Source organism: Pyxicephalus adspersus, chromosome 10, assembly GCF_032062135.1.
Source record: "Pyxicephalus adspersus chromosome 10, UCB_Pads_2.0, whole genome shotgun sequence".
NCBI lineage: Eukaryota > Metazoa > Chordata > Amphibia > Anura > Pyxicephalidae > Pyxicephalus > Pyxicephalus adspersus.
In genome coordinates, this window is record NC_092867.1 from 32,720,513 (window position 1) to 32,737,105 (window position 16,593).

General features: G+C 37.4%; 1 protein-coding gene across 4 annotated transcripts in view; it reads right to left on the minus strand.

Annotated features, from left to right (window-relative positions):
- LOC140340048 (uncharacterized) overlaps positions 1-16,593 on the minus strand; it is a 115,703-nt gene that overhangs the window by 77,992 nt on the left and 21,118 nt on the right. For 3 of the 4 annotated variants that reach the window (XM_072425023.1, XM_072425019.1, XM_072425020.1), the window contains exon 2: positions 13,743-13,898. The exons of the other annotated variant lie outside the window; for it this stretch is intronic. The gene's annotated coding sequence lies outside the window, so the exon portion shown is untranslated. The remainder of the gene's footprint in view (positions 1-13,742; positions 13,899-16,593) is intronic. 4 annotated transcript variants of the gene reach the window in all.

A 16,593-nucleotide genomic window follows, 5' to 3' on the forward strand; every position in this document is an offset into this window, starting at 1 on the left:
CACTTTAGTACACTTGTTTGGTGATCTTCTTGTTCTATTTTGTATATATATTTTTAAACACTGTCTTTGGAATGTTTCTATGGCAACATGAAGAGTTTATATTCCCTTTATCTTCATCATCAGGTACAATGAATGCTCTTTATAAAGATACCTTTCAGGGAACACTCTTATCCTTAAATGTTCTGTCTTGTTTTCCGGACCATGAAAAGAATAATGTTCCACAGAAAGATGCATACAATTGCTGTAATTAGAATTATTTTTTTGGCCTGTGGTTAGGTAATATTTCAGATGTTGTATTCCAGTAAAAGTTGCATGGATATATTAAAGGCCCTATCTATTACATTCTACCTGTAACTAAACTTACAACAGTGTATATTTAATAAAAACTAAACTTTTCTGTAAAACAAAACTTACTTTCTGGTTGCTATGCCTAAAAGAAGCATTTACCAATATTATCCGATACCAGTTGCCTCTTTGGGTCATCCTTAAAACAGACCTATTACCAAAATTTTAACTTTACATAAAAGGGTGGACAACCCTTTTATGTAAAGTAGGACAGAATGGGAGTGCAGAGCCTCCTAGGATACTTATGTCTCGCATCCCCAGAGACTCCTCGATGCTACTTCTTTGCATGCTCGACAAGGGGCTTTTTCCTACATTGGGGAGAAATAAATGTTGATCCTCCGCATGTGCAGTTAGATTGGCACTTTCTTTTCCTTTTACAGCAAGCTATGTCACCTGATCTCACCGTGCGAGATCGGTTGACGCAGCTAGAAGGAAGAAGACAATGGTGGCGCCCGGCACTTCCAATACGAGGGGACATAGGGGGATTCCAGGAGGGGGGGGGACGCGATCAAGGACATCTCTGGTGGGATTGAGGGATCTGCAGAATTAAAGGAAAGTGTGATTTTTTTCAGTTTAGTTCAACTTAAGGAGAGTCACTACAGGAAGGAACATTATTACTTTATTTTTTATTTGCAGTTACTTATTTTTATTTGCAGTAACAGGGTCGCTTACAGGTTAAGGCTAGGAGGAGGATGGGTTCGGGCTAGGTTAATGTAGGCCTGATCACAAAAGGTGAAGGTTTGCTAAAAGGATCATCCAAGGACCATACATGTGTCTTTGCAAGATTCTGAAAAATGTACCACTTGTGTGTGAATTCCTTCTGAAAAATAGCAGTTCACTTTATGAGCCCCTAACCTCATGACTGTATTTGCAGTGCAAGACCATCTAAAACAGAATTCTGGTTTCATGAGATCTAGGGTAAGATTTGGTGATGTCGTTACTGTGCTCCCTACTCCTCTATGGATTTGCTGGAGAGCAGGCTGCAATGCAAGGATCTACCTGCTTCTGCTTTATTCATTCTGTTGGTTTGTGCATTCTCTCTGACTACTTTGGTGATCTGATGACTGCTGAGGGGAATTAGCACAGGGGCAGGTCTGAAATGACTAAGCGAAGTCTTGTGCCTCTAGCAAGATGGCAATTTTCACACAATCACACAAAGACAATCGTGAACAAGACATACCAAGTCAGTAAATGCAAATACAAATGAATATTCACCTTTATGAATATGAATACATCTATTTCTTAAAACAACTTTACAAAATGTATTTGTGTTCTCATAATGAATTTCTCACAAAACGTCTGTCAGGACTAAATGATTAACCTTTGCCTGTGACCAGCAGTGTGTAACTATTACCCTACTTCTGATGAATCAATCACCAATTGCAGCACTCCAGTGTTATTAAAACAACACCCCAGTGATCTAAAAGGAAGAGAGTTTAGATTCAAACATCAGTCTAATACTTCTCTATCCAAATTCATCATGAGTATAATGAAAAATAATTCACTTTGGGTCAAACATTTTGATACATGATATGTCCCTTCTGAAATAGCTTCTTTTGGGGTGAAACGCATCAAAAAAGGACAAAAACCTGATTGAAATAATATGAAGCAATCAATGATATATGTGACATGACTTCACAAAAGAAATATTGAAGAATTCATAGAAATTCTGTGTTTTTGGTGGTTTTTAATGTTTAAGAACACAAATTGTGTAAAGCTGTTTTAAGAAATAGTTGTATGCATATTCATAAAGGTGTATATTATACAAAGGTACCTGGAAAGTCCCAGAAAAAGGTTAATTTGTATTTGTATTTATCAATAAGGGATGAAAATCAATTGATTTTCCCATGCATAAGAACTATATTTTCCAAGTCAGTAAATGGCAAAAGATCTGTTGCAGGTAGCCTACAGGCAATACTTGAGAACAGTTTTCTTGCCCTCTGCTTGCGCTTGCATTGTTAGGCAAAGCTTCTACAAACCGGGTCCTTTTCCAGTGCTATGGATTGGTTGAATGGTTACATTTAAAGGACATGTTTAGTAAGTATGAGCAGGGAAAATATGTAAGACAGGGGTCATCAAACTTTTTTGGCTGGTGGGCAGGAGCACACTAGGCTGGACTCTCTCTCGAGTCTCGCCCTAATGCCCCCCCCCCCAACCAGTAAGGCCCCCTGAAGGGAATTCCCCCTCCTACACAATGCATACAGAGGGGAGGGAATGTTCCCTATCTACCCCGGCCGGCGTTACCACTTCCGCCGCCGGGGTAAATAGGGGACATTCCCTCTCTTCTGTATGCATTGTGGTGTAGAGAAATTACCTTCAGGGAGCCACAGCAAGAGAAGGGTCAAGAGCCGCATGCAGCTCCGGCAGCTCCGGCTCCGGTATTTTGTTCCAGGCCTAATCCCGGCTCCTCCGGAGCCACAGGTTGCCAGACGGCATCAGGCCGAATCGGCCAGGGGGCGTTAGGCCGGAACAAACTACCGGCTAGGCCGGTAAGGCCAGGGTTTGCCAACCTCTAATAAATTCACATTAGAATTTTATGATTCAAGTTATTATCCGCAGTGTCAGGTGTGGCACATGTGTGCAATGGGAATGTGCAGAAACCAAAGTGATTTATATGAAGCAATGGGCAAATTACCAATACAGCAAGTGATTCACACATTGCAAATAGCTTTTATTGAAATAACAAAGACGCCCAGCTGAAATACCATTCATTGTGTAAAAATACAATGAATGTTTTTGAAACCTGGATCGAAAAATAGGAAATACAGATCTGTTTCAAATGATGATGAATATGCTCAAAGCCATACACACTGTGCTAAATGGCATGTGTTAAATTGGTCAAAGAAAAGTTCATGGTGAAAATGCCTTGTACTCCAAGGTGAAATGGTGGGCACATGGATTGTCAAAATGTTTAAACTAAAGTAACTTGTGGCACTGACTTGTATTTACAGATAAAAACGGATCCTCATCCATTTTTGCAGTCTTTGGTGCTAACTTCAACCCATGCACCCACTTATGAGAAAAGAAGTGATGTCAGAATCACTACTACCAGCTACACAACAGGCCAAGGTCTTGAAGCACTTCTGCAGAATAGTACTCAATATCCTATCCATTTTATACTTCACTTTTATACATTCAGAGAACAGAAATCATATGATTGCATGCTACAGCCAAAGCACATGCTGTTCATGAAATTAACAATAGAACTAATAACTAGCTTTAATTGGATTTTTTAATCGTACAAATTAAAGACCTGAAATAAAATTTCATCAAAACACCTACATTTTATAGAATATGACTCCTTCGGAGCACCGTGTAGGAATGAAACTTTAATTGTTGGTACAGACAAAAAAAAAATTGTACAGTTGCAAAATTGTAAGATCTAAAGAGATGTCAATAGGGCATGTAAATTCAAAGACTACATTTTTCCCAATTTCAGAAAATCCTTGGATTGGGTACAGAGATCCAGCACTGCAATTTGTGCTCTCTCCAAATGTTTGTCATTTGGACCCCGAGGGGACCTGCAGGAGAAACAGAAGTGTCCCCATCGCCCAGACAGCAACAGAAAGTCCCAAAGGAGCCTTCTCCTTTGCACTAAAGAATACAAAAGACTTGGATCATCATCATTCCAACTGCTGATTTGGGAAAGTAAGGAAACATTTTTGGATTTTTTCTTAAATTATATAGTAGTTAGTGTGGAGGGCAAAGGAATGGGGTCAAAAACCTGGAGATGAACTTTAAAGGTTAAAACCAAGTGTATTTCATGGTTTATAAAAATACCATGTATACAGCAAATGCTGCTGTAAGAGCATGTGACAATGCCTACAGGACTCAATTATTACAAAGCAGATTTTATTTAGAAATGTAGTATTTACCTAAAATTCACTGTCAGTATTTTACACAGACTGATTACATGGGAACATAAACAACATGCAGCAAAAATTTAAAGACATTAACAATGCAGATAATTAAGAATGGAAATGGGAAAACAGAATAGGCCTTAAAGTGATACGGTCCAACCTTAAAAGAACTTAAAGACTTGCAAAACTGTAATAAAATGTGTTGAAATAGATAGGTGCAAATTTGATGTTGGTAAAGTTACAGGAATGATTGCTTTTATACATTAAAACAGTGTAAAAGTTTGTATCGCTTTATATTAAAAGTAGACTCCTGCTTCAGGGCCAGCAGACAGATAATGTTACTCTGACATAGGATGAATATGATAGATTTGGAGACATTCCCTAGGACTGTAGCCACTGATTACAAACCCAGATAAGCAACTTCCTAAATGTTTATAAATATATAAAAAGTAGTAAAATATTGCACAGCTATTTATATATCAAACCAAAAGCATCCGCCACATCTTAGGACTAGTAAGCTGTAATAAATTAAATTTCTGCTCTAGGGTTTACACTTGAAGCCAAAAAAAAGTCAACCCTGCATGTGAAGAATTAATCTAAACTCTAAAAGAATTCTAGCTCTTAACCAAATCTAACTAAAACTTTTGAAAATAAGGGACGCCAGTTAGCACAAAGTATGTAAGCAAAGACAAACACAACTATGCCAACCTATAGAGCTTGTATGAAAAAAATATTGGGTTGGTTGGTTATATAAACTGGAATTATATATTTTGTTCACCCCAAAAGTGAGGTCTCTGAACAAAGTTCAATATACTCTCTCTTAAGGACAACTTCACTTTAGGTACCAGTTTCAACCTCCAGCTTACTCAATAGAATGAATAGAGCGGATACATGCATGAACAGGAACAGTAACGAGTTGGGAAGTTTTTTATTGTTTAGGACTGGGCTGCACATTGAAGATACCTGGAACATGGAAAATGTAGACATTTTAACAAGTAGACTGAACTCTCGAAGGATGAAGACATCCTCCGTATGGTGTAACTATTAATAAAACAGCAGCTACAGGAATGTATAGCATCAAGTGGCGCATAGGTGCCCAACTCCAATAGATTCTGTTTTAGACTGACTTCCTATTCGTCAGATACACAGATTAATATTTTTATTCACCAGGTGTATGAAAGTTCCATTTGAAAGGATGATATGAAAATGATCTATTATTGGTAGTGTTAAAGTTATTCCATTTAATGGATACTCCTAAAGTCACTATGTACCTCATTATAAATGAGCCTGCTTTCAGATGTGCTACATAACTAATTCCTATTTCCTCATCTGCCCAATCACAGCACTAGAGCATGTTTTCCATGCATGATATAATGCAGCAATTTTATATCAAGTACATTTTAAAAATACATCAAGGAAATGGTTTCTGAAGCCCAGGTTTCATCCATTCCAAAATTTACAGCAATCATCCATTTAGAACTGTGAGGCTCGGTTTATCCATGATTACACCTGTGAGAGCCCAGTGATCAAACTCATAATGACATTATGCAGTGAAGCCCACCGACAGGGAGTACCTTTCTAAAACCTTCTAAATAATTACCTGAAGTCAGACAGTTATATGTGATTAGACTACAGGAGAGAGATAACAAACAAGTCATAATTCACCTCCTCTGGGAAAGCTGCAAAATGTATAGACGATATTGATTACTGATGTGTGCAAAATTGGACAACAGATTTTAAGGTAAATTAGCTTTAAAAATTGCTTTTTATTAGCTTGTTTTATTACACTTTCATTATTCTTAGGTTTCATTATGAAGAAAATCTGTGGCTAGGCAATGGATATTTAAGTATTTACACAATATAGGGCTTTTAGCGCAAATACAGTCTGGCGTAAAATCCAATAAAAACCTGTCCCCCAATTTCTTATTGACCATATAGCTATCGTACCTTCCTTTGTCCCAAAGGAAGGTCATCTGTTTAAAAAAAACTAAAAAATACACACATACAATTCTTCTTATTTTACAGTACAGTTAGAGATGAGAGCAGCCATTATGCACCATTAGGTTATATCCAGTTCATAGAGAACATAGAAACATTTTGCTGGGTACAATCATTCAATTTGTCATACAGAATTGTCCTTCTTTGTTTATTTACAAATTGCAGGCTTATCTCCTGCTTTTGACTTGAATTCCACTTGAAAACAGATCCTCACTAACCTTTGTAGCTGCAGGCACTGTGAAGCAATTTATTAATAACCAGCACAAGGACTAAATTGATATCCAAGTCAACAAACAATAATGTAATATAATGTGGATTACCATTCACATGTGGTGAATGAATTCACTTTCTTTTTAGTGCATTTTCTGAAGGTACAGTTCCCCTTGATTGTGATACGCATGTCCTTGTAACTTCCTACACTGTGAATTCAAATTTTAAATAATGTTACCAGCTTTGCCAGCTAACCTTTCTGAGCAACAATAAACCTCCTCCCAATGTTATAGAGCAGCGGTCACAAACTCGAAGTCCGCATTTTGGTGGTCCACGGCTCTGGGCAGTGCACCCCCCAACGGGCTGCTTCTCCTGACCGGCGCAGTGGCCAGAGCTGCAGACCATGTCTCCCGTACAGATCCCAAGCTCAGGGCGGTGGTTGGGTTGTATCTCTGAACACAACCTGCCCCCTCTCCCATCGCAGGCACTATGCTATCACAATGGGGGAAGTTTCTTCTCCTTTAGACGACACAAGGCTCCCCGCACATGCGCGTTTCGGAGCCCGTAAGTTTAGTGGTCCTTAGGTCCAAAAAGGTTGGCGACCACTGTTATAGAGAAGGGGGATCTTCTGTAGTCCTGTCCTAGGGTGAAAGATGCAATGCATTAAGTAAGCACTGCCACCTTAGGCCATGCACCCAAAACAGAAGAGCGTGTTTCTCAACCTTTTTAACATGGAGGAACCCTTTTAAATAACTATCAGGACTTCAGGAAGCTCCTGCCATAATTACTATACGCAAAATTCACAATATATTAGTGTGGTGGTCAAGGGGACTGCTGGACAGTAGGAAGAATGTCACCCTTGCAGGTAGCTCAAAAGATCATTGGTGTTACTTAAATTGACCTGAGAGGTACAAATTGCTCATGGAACCCCTAGCAATCTCTGGAGGTACCCTGGTTGAGAAACACCAAAATAAGGGAACATCTCCAACATGTATGCATTCACAACAGGTTGTCTTTAAAGGGAATCTAAAAAACATTTAGTGCCTGCTGTCTTTTCTTACTCCTTTTCATGTTTCCATAGTAAAGTCTCAGTACTAGCCATATTGACTTTTTATTTAGATTCTTGGAATCCTAAGCAATTCAGAGAAAGGGAGGATTGGGATGTTCAGTTTCAAAACTTGGAAGCTACAATATCAAAGAATAGCCGTTTTCATCTAAACCTTTCTATACAGGCATATCCCTTAGCAATATATTACTGTTAACTCACCTAAAATCAGTAATAACTTTAGATACCCTAATTCTTCTAAAAATAGGAATCTGGCCATCACCTAGACAATCTATTTAGGTGTTATAGATGTTTTATGATAAAATGAGATTCTCACAAAGATAACCAGTCATTTCTCATGACATTTATATAGAGGATTCATATTCATGTAATTTGTGTTTGGTTGCATAAAAATATTTTTTTGGTATTGTTTTACCATATGATCAATAGGGTTTAATACTGTTCATAATCATCACATGCAAAAACAGATCAAGCTATATCTTTTACAACGACTGATCTTAATATTTACACATTTTGCATGCATTGCACTATGACTTAATACTTGTGAATCAAATAATATACACAAAAGCAGGGGTTTCATTCATTCATTCATGACACCCAAATAAAAAAAATGACTACTGTACTGGGAACCAGTAAGAGAATTATTTCAAAAGGAGTTTATTTATAAATGCTGCTTTTAAACAAAAATTTAACAAATTTCATCCACAATTCACACATTTTCCCAGTGGAATCTAATTAGGAAAATGTGTGAATTTCAAGTAAAAGCATTTATAAATAGACATTAAACATGTTTATTAAATATTTATTTCCATTGTATAATTTTCTCATCTGTACAGTGGAATAGGGAAACACTAACATTTCATTGAAACAAACAAACACTCCAAATGCATATATATATATATATATATATACACACACACTTATATATATATATATATATATACCTATAACAGATATAAATATAAGAAGCTCTAAAAGACGTTCATCAGCAATTTTAATGGAAAAAATTAGGCTAGAAGGTTTAGTGGCAACCCATCACAATTCGGTCCTGACCCAAATTTTAGGAAACTCGGCAGTAAAAAGCACTACAAAACAATCAACAATACCTCCTTGAAAAATAAAGTTCATCTTAACCTAGTAACAAAGATGTAATATGCTGCAGCTTCCCAGTTCTTAATTGTGGGGTCTACAATGGTTTTCGTTCTTTAGGCTTTTTTCTTTATTTTTACTTAAACAGAGCTGACAGAGGGGAGATACATACAGGGGCAGACAGCACAGAACGCTATTAGCTTACAAGTTTTCTAGTAGGATCACTAGTTATCTTTCAACACTTTTATAACAGATATAACAAAATGTTTATATAACGAAAGGAAGCAAATAAGAGAAATCCATTGTTAAAGTTCACACACTTTAGGACCCGTCAGGATTATATGAATTCTAATAGGTTATTGTGAATTACTACACTTTTTGCCTTCTTGTAGAATTTACCATACAAAATTGTATTTGTGATTGTTTTCTAAAGATAAGCTTAATGCTAAGAATGAATAGCAGTATTCTCCCCAGAAATATTTTCAAGACAGATGGGAAGAAGCTGTAGGCGGGTGGGTGGGGTCCCTGTATTATGATCCAACTTTCAGTCCCCACCCTAAAACAGGCAGGGTGGTCAGTGCAAAGTGCCGGGTGGTGCGCCCAGCTAAAAGGGGCCTAGGGAGAACTCTGAATAGGGCTCCATGAGAAAAAAAATATTTTATCAATGGCATACATTGGTCTTGCCTGGCATAAACTAAAAAAATAACTAAACTCTGTGCTGCTCATTTTCATCAATAGACTGAAAGTTTTCTGCACCTTTAACTTTCTCTGCCTAGTAGCTGGGCTATAGCGGTTTGTGCCAAAGCTAGAAAGATGTGACTGCAATGACTGACAAGTTGGCAGTTGCAAGAACAGGGAAGGGCACAAAAGAGGATTTCTGGCTAATAAAACCTATAACAAGCTTCTGCTCCTAGGCAGGATATTGAATTTTAAACGTTAAATGAAGAGTAGCTTCCATTCAAGTTAACAACTCAACTAACCATGGGACATCCAAGCACAATTTGTACAACAAAATACTTTTTTTTAAAATGAAAATTGCTTTAATAAAAATGTATATTTTAAATGGCATGTTTATATCTATTAAGGAAGGAAGGAAACAATTTCTAGAAATTTTTGAAAACAAGTGGATTGGATATACCCCTTTACTCAAACACGGTCTGTTTAGATACAATAACTGTGTCCCTATATAAGCTAAATCTGGTTATCTGGACAAATCTGTTTTATTAGAAATTTAAACTTGACTGCTGGGGGTAGAGGGGTGGCAAAGGCACAAATGTGGTTGTTTTGGGGGTGAGGAAGGACCGCACACATGGCGGCTCCAAACTAGAGTTGGAAAAGCTTTATTCAAGCCTTACAAGATAACTTTCTTCTCATGTGTAAGTTTACATGTCATTTATCCAAATGCATAGAAAGCTTATACCTTTTTCTCCTGATCCCCATGGCATCTGAATCTCTGTAGTGCATACCTAGCTATTCTCATTTTAACAGGAAAGTTACATTTTGTTAAATTCTAAAGGGAATCTGCTTAATTCTAAATATGGATATTTGTGGCTTGATGCAAATACAACAATGCACAGACTAATTGATGAAAAGGTATGTTTATAAAGTATGCTATAGGTTCCTTTTATTCCCTTGAGTACCAAAGTCAAAATATTTATGTACCCAACACCAATATCATGGAACGTATTATAATTACGTATAATGAACATCAAAACTGCAACTAGCAGCTCAGCCACTGTTGCTATACCCTGACCAGAACAAGGAAACTCAGTCAGGGATGTTTTTTCTAGTGAAATACAGCTAAGCCATAGTTGGCTGGTTTCCAGCATAGCTATTATTCCAGTACTGGCCTCATTCAGACCTTTACAGCCTCAGCTATACGACCTTTCCTAATTGCATCTAGCCAGCGAGCTTGTAATTATAACAGATCTATCATTCCTGGTGAATCTCTACTAATTTAATGCATAATAAATGATCCAACGCTATAACAGCTGACAATCATCAATGACACTGCTTACATTTTAATAAATTGAACTTTTCATTTAATGTTTCCATAATCCTTGGAGAGGAGGTGCCAGGCAGAGAGCAGGTAACTCTCGGGAAAAGAAGAACCATGACGCAGAGCTACACTGCGCAGTTCTATTAACTATACTTTAAGCATATGTATTCAACCTTCTCACTTCCAGAGGGGGGGTTTTGTGGAGTAAATGCAATGGCATGGAAAGAGTTAGAAATCCTGGTCTTATTTCTGGAACTGGGTCAAGCATGAAGAATAGAGATAAGCTGAAAAGACAGTCACTCTTAATGTTAAACTTTTGCTGCAGCTATAAAGCTGCTTCACTACGTATGTTTTAAACCCACTGGATTACGAATATAAATATCCATTTTAAATTCTAAACAGTTATTTGCTGTTTTTCTATATTCTGAGTTAAAATAAATTTAAAAAAAATACCGGGAACATATAAGTAACAAATGTGCTAAAAAGGTGCTCAGCCAAGCATAGCCACTACAATGCAATGTAAGAGCACTACAATGACCATTACTAATAAGTACTTATAGAGTACTATCACACTGATCCACAATTTAGGAAGGACTTCACCACTGACCCCACATGTAGAAGGCCATTTTTCAATTTATCACCCATATAAGAGAGCATTTCTCTACTGATCCTGAATGTAAGAGATAGACAACACAACAGAGCAATCAAGAGACCCAGACAAAGAATGGTTTCTGTGTTCACATGAACTCGGAGTGCAAGGACCTTCAACATTATGGGTATTGCTTTACTAAAATATGCAAATTTAAAAATATAAAAAACATTTTTTTTTAATTGACCTAAGCAGTGTTCAACCCAATAATTTTTGGAGCGTGGGAAGAAATTGTAGGTGGGTGGCAGCCCCTGTATTTTGAACTCATCAGTAATCACGTAAATACAGCCGGGTGGTTACTGAAAAGTTCCGGGTGGAGCGCCCAACTAAATGGTCCTGGGGAGAACACTGTTGAGTTAATTTGTGGAATGTCACTTTTGCCATACATGCTTGTTCCTTGCCTGCTAGCAAGCCACATATGCACAGCTCAGTGCACAATCTTGGCACACTGTGGTTGCTGAAACAAAATAACACATTCTCAGCTGAGTCTATTAAGAAGACAGAGGACTATGAATAGAGACCCCCCAAAAATTCGAAATCAAACAGCCAGCAATGGAACCAAGAGTGTAAGCGTGTGCACCACTGGAGGGAGGCACATTGCAAGGTAAGTATGCCCAGAAAAACATGTTGTGCAAACTTACACATTATGGCAAGATCTTATGGGTGCCCCAAGTTTTTTTCTTCCTCTTTCACTACTTAAGTAATATTCCAGAATAAAGAAATTACAAATACAATACAGAATACAGGTAGTCCCTGAGATAAGGACATCCTACATACGAACGACTCCTAGATATGAAAGGACTTCCCTGCACATTCGTTCGTGTGCAGGACAGAGGCTTGATGGGGGAGGGGGGAGGGGCAGTTTGCATAACTTGCAGTCTTTTGCTGTTCTGCAAGCTTTTGTAACTTTTTAATGACCAAGACAAAGTCTGCAGTTGTTTCTTTTTTGCATATCAAAGCACAGTTTGCTCCAGAAGTTAATGAATGTCCAGGCTCCATAAAGTTTTTGTTTGCTTTGTTGTGATTAACTCACAGTGAGGATTTCATACAGTAAATGACACCATGCTGCCTAATAATATGTTGAGACAAACATCTGTCCTAATTGCCTTTATTAAAATAATGTACCTGTTCCCACTTAAATACAAATTCAATTTAAGAACAAACGTACAGTTTCTATCATGTATGTAACCCGGGGACTACCTGTACTAGGAGATCCTTGGTTGGCCACATGGGGAGCCTAACATTACAGTGCATAGTGCTGAATGGGAGCCCAACTAAAGCAGCTGGGAAACTGTGTTTAACAATAAACTGCAACAATGTGCATATTGCTATTACTTTCCAGAAAGGCAACTTACCTACAAATGCATTATTAAAATAAAACAAAATTCCAACAACATACCTTTTTGTATTTGGTAGCTGTATGCAAAATAATACATGTATTGATAATTTCATAATTTCTTTTTCACTTTTGATGCCTTTATCATTTAAATCCACACTTACATGCAAAATGAGTTGTGAAATAAAAGTGAAATTAAAAACTTAAGCAATCTTTTATATGTTTGTTTTGTACAGCCCACACAAGGAAGTTATATATTGAGTTTTTGCAATATGACTAATAGGGCTTTGGGCTCAGTTCCAAAGAAGTTACAGTAGCAGACAGGTATGTAACAGATTGTTCAGATGGTCTGATACAATTGTTGTCATTTGTCCATACTTCACATAATGATGTGTAGATAATGGTAAGGTAAATTTAGTATCTGATCATTATAATATAATTATATTAACCCACCAAGAACATAGGGTAGTTTACCCTTTTGTCTATGCTTGACTCTGTAAAATATTAGACTACTTTATTTTGAAGGCTAATTAAAATAATGATTTTATAAATAACAATCGGCTTTGGAAATGTGTTCTCCGCTCACATTTCTATTGCACGTGCTCAGATTTCTCCATAACTATGGTGTGACAGATAAAGCAAAACCACCCTGTTTTTTTTAATGTTAGTGTTGTTTAACCAGTCAGCAAACTATTTTTATAATACCAGGCAGCAGTTATTAGAGGTACATACTGATTTACTTTCATATGATCATACATCTAATAGGCTCTGCAGACACACACGTTTCACCTCCAGGGATAGAGCTTGGATAGATTTTCCTAGCCAATCTCTATAATTAGCAGGAGGAAAAGTGCCCATAGCCACTAGAAGGTGATCAGATGTCAAGAGATAATCTAACCACCATCACACACCTGTCTTCTGCAACATCTCTAAATGCAAATGCTCAATTCCACCAGTTATGTTCTGCTCTGCTCTGAACTGTCACATTTGAACTGTCAAGTGCAGGAGAAGGAAAAAGCTTGGACTGCAGTAGTTATATCACTCCTTTTGTGTGCTAGATTTAAAGAATTCTCATGCAATTGTTAGCATATAACAGCTTGCTATGTGGATACATTACACTGGAGCCTTTACATGATACCGATGAATATACTCTAATAGTCACTAGGAACAGTAGATTTTAGCTGCAATACCTGTGACGTGGATGCTTCTAGCATTGAACCATGCTCAATCCCGTGTGTCTGTCAATGCCACTCTTTGTTTTCCACTACAGCCTAACGTTTTAGTGACTCCTTTTCACATCCCTTTCTGGATTCTTCCTGTGTACATGATTGTCAATATACAGCAGTCTGTGAAGAACAAGAAAAGCTGGATCATAAGCTGCTGTGATTAGTAATATTATTGCTCAGCTAAGAGAACAACATGTGAGGCAAGAGAGGCTAATAGTCTCATTAGGCATAAAGTAATGAGAGTTAAACAAAACAAAAACTACTGGTAAAGCAGTTAGAAACCAATTTTTGGTGAACCACACACTTTCGGGAGGTGGTTTAAGACCAACTATTACCACTAATTTATATACAAAATTTTCTCTTTATTGGATAACATCAAAATTCCATAAAAAAATAACTAAAATAAATAAAACCAATCCATCACAAGATAGATATTCCTTATTGGGGTTTACCTTTAGTCCTATAGAAAGAGAATTGGGCTTATCCCCCTAAAGGGTAAACCCCAATAAGGAGTATCTATTATGTGAGGGATTATATCCAAATACTTGTGTTATATATCTCAGGAGGTCGCTGAGCTTCTTTCCTTTTCTCAGGCTTTAGGGACATAGGCACAATCTCACACCTGTGCAGTGTGAATTAGGATGGGGTAGAACCAGGAAAAAAAGAAGTTGACCGTGCATGTCGTTCTGCCCATCGCTGGAAAGAAGAGGGAAGTCGAGACAGCATGAGACTCATTGGGCTCAATTTGTGGGGGATTCAAACACTTTTTACTGTTTTGATTTAATAATAGTCTTACTGTAAAGGATGTTTGTAAATCAATGGTTTTGTCAACTGATCTATTCACTGGTCTCTACTGTAGTTGAGACTGTGGCCTGTGGTCATCTTCTTTCTTACAGGTTCTACCTCATCCAAATTCCCACTGCACAGATGTGAGATTGTGCACCTTTTTTTGCAAGTAAAGATAACAGAAGATCCACGGAAGATCCGATTGCCTCAGGAAATCAGGAAGGAATGTTTTTAACCTGTTGGAGCAAATTGTACCAGGTTTTTTTTCCTTCCTTTGGACCAACTATGTCCATAGGGTTTTTTATCTGGGATATGTTTATTTTCGTTGTGGTTGAACTTGATGTATTTCTACAACCTGACTTACTATGTAACTATGTAACCCATTCTGCAATTCCTCATTATCTCAGCCATCCCACTGCCCCGTCACTGATTCCTATTGTCTCTTCATCCAAACCAAAATAATGCTCACTAGTTCGCATTGCCTCTTCAGCCATCTCATTCTACCTTCACTGATCCCATAGTTTCTTCAGCAATACCATTCTGCCATTACTGATCACCATTGCCTCTGTAGTCATCTCCAACTCTACTGTCTCGGATTCTTTTTCTGATTCCCAGTACCTCTTCATTCATCCCAAAGTATTATAAGTAATTTCCTATTCTCTCTTGCAGGCTTGGTCCCTTTATGACTCCCTCTTGCTGATGTTAGGGCTTCTTTTCTATATCCATAAAGTTCCCAAACACTCGACAGTCAATAGAAAGTATTGATGTTCATACTCAAAGAAGGGCTTTATTAAAAGTAAACATTCAGTTAGAGGTGAGTGGAAGGGTGGTATATGGGTTCATATAGTCTCAAAGGTCAGCTTGGCAGAGAATGAGCACCCCTGTCAGGTTTATATCTGTCTGCATCTCGTTGTGAAGAACAATTTTAATTGTTTTTAACAGGTATCAAGACAAAGTCTTCGCAACGCTAAATATCCCTAATGGAAGATTAACCTAAATTCCTTCTCTGACAACTAATATTTTAGTTTCCCCTTACACCTACTATCCTGAAGAAAATAGTTGCCAGGACAAATAAAGAGGTGGAATCTCCCTATTGGCACACAGACAGCAATAAAAAAAACTTTCAGGGTTCTAACTCTGCTAAGAAAGAATGTATTAGCTGCAGCTACAAACTCAGTTTTCTAATGCAGACTAAGGAAACAAAAAATAATTTTGACCCTGCCTTTGTAATGAAAGGTTCAACATTGTAAACATTATTTATTATTCATAACCTTTACTTCCTTCTGCTGATTACAATTTTCTTTAATTATTATTAGTGCCCAAAGCTTTCTACAGTTTTTTAGGCATCCACACTTATTATCATATACTTAATGCTGAAGGTTACAGCTAATTTGCCATTAGCCCCAGCCTTTTATTGAGTAATATCTGAACATCCGTGGAGTTTCTATTACGTTAGTATGTTCTAGGACCAAAGCTACCATATAATATTAGTCTGTAAGGAAAACAATAAATGAAAGCCGTCCTTCTGTAAAAACAGGATACTTAGGCACTTATCAAATCTTCTATGAGCGGCTATCCAGAAACCTTCACCATGGAAGGACTTTTGCCGGTATAGGTGCCTTTTACATTGTGCAGATTGTGCTGAAACTGATAATGTGCTAATTCCATGGCCACTAGAGCAAAGGTTTACATAAAGTAAACCTGTGCCCAGATTTTACACAGCCTTACAATTCTAAACAAGCAGTAAAATTACTATAACATTAACCCCAATTCACCTCTCTGGCTATAGGCAAGCTGGAATAATTAATCTTCAAAAGTTCACAACAAAGACATTAGCTCTTTTCTTGCCAACCCTCGAAGCATACTGCAAGTATTAAGGTTGATTGTAACATGTATGGTGACCCTAACTTTGCTAAAAGATTGTAATATGAGGATGTATCTACAATCCAATCAATTTGCATCTAATCAAGCACTTTGTCTTGTTGTCATCCTTGAGGATCTTCAAGAATTAATTTCTTCATAGTACGCA